General features: G+C 44.1%; 1 non-coding gene across 1 annotated transcript; it reads right to left on the reverse strand.

Moving 5' to 3' along the window:
• Positions 1–1207: 1207 nt before the first annotated feature.
• Positions 1208–1314, reverse strand: LOC112429620 (U6 spliceosomal RNA). Its single transcript, XR_003021882.1, has one exon. It is a non-coding gene; the product is annotated as a U6 spliceosomal RNA (small nuclear RNA).
• Positions 1315–3690: the final 2376 nt, after the last annotated feature.

Genomic DNA, 3690 nt, shown 5'->3' on the forward strand with positions numbered 1-3690 from the left:
CAAAAATTCTCCAGGTGTGGTGGTGCACATCTGTAATCCAAGCTACTTGGGAGGCTGAGGCATGAGAATCACTTGAACTCGGGACGTGGAGGTTGCAGTGAGCCAAGATCATGCCACTGTACTCCAGCCTTGGTGACAGAGCAAGACTCTGTCTCAAAAAAAAGAGAGATTCAGCAGGTCAGGACTTTTCAATTTCATATCCTGGAAGACACCTGCCACACTTTCTTCTTTCCCCCATTCTTCCTGCTCACCTCCTTCCGGCTTCTGGAAGGTGACCTTCACAACAGCTGAGATCTTTATTAATTGTTTTCCCTGCTGAATGCAGGACCTAGAACAATTGCCTATGCCGTAAGTTCTCAGTAGATGATTGCTGAATGAACAGGTTTCACACATGCTGTGTCCTCTACTGGGAACATGCTCACTTACCTTTTTGCCTGGCTTATTTCTACAAATCCCTCTCTGCTCAGTTCAAACATCATGTTTTCTGAGAAGCTTTCTGGGGTAGCCAGGTTCCCCGTTAATTATTCTCTTGTTGTACTCTACTTCTCCTTTTAGTATTTACCATCATTGTAATTATATAACTACTTGATCCGTCTCTCCTGTTAGTTTATAAACTCCATGAAGGCTGGGACCAGGCTGGTTTTGGTTAGCATTCTATTCTCAGTTCCTAGCACAGAATCTGACCCATACAGGTCACTCAATGGGTTTTTTTTTTTTTTAATTTTATAATAGCTTTGTTGAAGATAACTGACATATAATAAACTGAACATATTTAAAGTGTACAATTTGAAACCATCACCAGAATCAAGATATTGAATATATCCACCTCCCTCATGAGTTTCCTTATACCCCTTGGTAATCCCTTTCTCCTATCCCTCTGCTTCTCCCCATTTTTAGGCTATAATGATCGATTTGCTCCTGTCATTATATATTAGCCTACATTTGCTAGAATTTTATATAAATGGAATCATATAATATGTACTCATTTTTTACCTAGATTATTTCATTTATAATTATTTTGAGTTGATCTACATTGATGCCTATATGGACAATTCATTCCTTTTCATTGCTAAGAATTATTCCACTGTATGGATATACCAGTATACCACAACTTGTTTATCCACTAACCTGTTGTTAGACATTTGGGTTGTTTCCAGGTTTTTGCGATTTCAAATAAAGCTGCTTGTGATATTTGTGCACAAGTCTTAAAAATATAAAACACTTCACGAATTTGCCTGTCATCCTTGTGCAGGGGCCATGCTAATCTTCTCTGTATCATTCTAATTTTAGTATGTGTGCTGCCAAAGCGAGCACCACTCAATGGTTGTTGAGTGACAGACTGAATAAATGCATTCTCATATAGTTTGATGTCCACCGAATGCTAGCTGAAACTGGGGTCATTGTCATTGCTGTGGTTATTGATGACAGTCATGGACAGATGGCAGCAGAGCTGGTAACAGCAGCCAGCTAAGCACCAGGCATTTTCTACCACCATGTACTGTTTCTGAGAGTAGATTCAGGAAACTGGGAATGAACTGTAATCACTGATTCATTCAACAAATATTTAGGCGTTGTTAGATGAAGTGCAAAAGTGAGTAAGGCAGTCTCTGCTTTTGAGGGGTTTACAGCTTGGTGGGGGTAAAAGACCTAAAAACATGAAGTCACTGACATGTCAGAGGCCATATAAATTTGCTAGGCCTGCCATAACAGAGTACCACAAACTGAATGGCTTAGAAAAACAGAATTTTACTATCTCACCATTCTGCAAGCTAGAAGTTCAAGACCAAGGTGTCAGCAGGGCCATTCCTCTCTGCTCAGCTCAAATGTCACTTTCCTTGAAAAGCTTTCTGGAATTAGCCAGATTCCCCTGTTAATTATTCTCTTGGTGTACTCTACTCCTCCGCTCTGGTGGAGCTGGAGAGGGATCTGCTCCAGACCTCTCCCCTACTTCTGGTAGTTCCTTGGCTTGTGGCAACATCAACTCTAATCTTCACATGGCCTGCTCCCTGTGCATGTCTGTCTCTGTGACCAAATTTTTCCCTTTGTATAAGGACATTTATAAAGACCTTATCTCCAGATAAGGTCACATAAGGCACCAGAGGTTAGGATTCCAACTTATCTTTTGGGGGGACACAATTCAGCCCAGAACGGAGGCATGCTGGGAGGCCTGCAGGTGATCCATCGGAGCAGCAGGAGGAAATCATCCACTCCAGGCGGGGTGAAGGACAGGGGAGGGGAAGAAAAGGTTTCTCAGAGTGGGTAAACCTTGGGCTGAGTCTTCAAGGGTAAATAGGTATTTCAAGCAGCCCAGGATAGAGGTGAGGGTGAGGCCATAGGTGTGGAGGGAGTGGGATATGTGGGCAGGAACCAGATCATGAAACACATGATGAAACCAGAGTTGGTTCTGAATGTCCCCAGTTCCTCAAGCCCTTGGGCATGATCCTTTCATTCAATATTCGAATGGAAAAGCTGAAGTAGCCATGCCACCAACCGTGGGAAGCCCAGTATCCCTGAGGATTCGGTGTGGTTCTGGGGGTAGGGCGAGGCGGTGCTCTCCTGGCTCTGGGCTCTGTGGCCCTGGTCCTCTGTCCCTCGCTGCTCTCAGCTCTGCTGCTGCAATCAGCCCCTGAAGTCTGTCCTCTGCATCTTCCTTGCTGGGCAGCAGCTCACTTCCTCCATTCCCCAAAACACCAGTAACATCCAAGTGCTGGGATGGCCAGCTCACACTGCAGGCTTGAGAGAGCCAAAGAACGCCACAGTACAGACAGAAAACCATTTATGATGAAACACTGACCGTGGTGACCCCAACGTGCATAGGCCACCTCCACCATAGGAAGGTTCTTACCAGCCAGCTTTATCTTCTTAAGGACCTGTGACCACCACCTCCTCTGTCTCACTAGTTACAATCTCCTAGAAACTTTTAGAAAGACCAATTCCCGGGTCAGGTGCGGTGGCTCACACCTGTAATCCCAGCAGTTTGGGACGCCGAGGAGAGCGGATCACCTGAGGTCGGGAGTTCGAGACCAGTCTGACCAACATGGAGAAATCCCTGTCTCTACTAAAAATACAAAATTAGCTGGGAATGGTGGCGCATGCCTGTAATCCTAGCTAGTCGGGAGGCTGAGGCAGGAGAAACCAACCCAGGAGGTGGAGGTTGTGGTGAGCCAAGATCACACCATTGCACTCTAGCCTGGGCAACAAGAGCCAGATGCTGTCTCAAAAAATAAATAAATAATAAATAAATAAATAAATAAATAAATAAAATAAAAGACCAATTCCCAGTACTCACCTCAAATCATTTTAGTCTGAATCTATGAAAGTGGGGCCAGCTGGGCATGCATTTGAAAACTCCCAGGTAATTCTAGAGAATACTACTCTGAATCTAGGCCTTCCTCATATCTCCCCATCCCCACTGTTCTGGCAGCAAGGAAAGCTCCAGTTCCTTACTGTATAGAGCAATTCCTCTCTCTTTGTCTCTCTTTCTCTCTGTCTCTCTCACTTGTTCTCACTTATCCAAGCCTAAGCATATAAGCCATACCTTCTCAAAAATATAAAATCCATCACAGTGTTTTCCTAAATAACAGAATTTTTTTTTTTTTTTTTTTTTTTTTTGAGATGGAGTCTTGCTCTATCACCCAGACTGGAGTGCAGTGGTACAATCTCGGCTCACTGCAACCTCCACCTCCCAAG

This window comes from Macaca nemestrina, chromosome 1 (genome assembly GCF_043159975.1).
Source record: "Macaca nemestrina isolate mMacNem1 chromosome 1, mMacNem.hap1, whole genome shotgun sequence".
Lineage (NCBI taxonomy): Eukaryota > Metazoa > Chordata > Mammalia > Primates > Cercopithecidae > Macaca > Macaca nemestrina.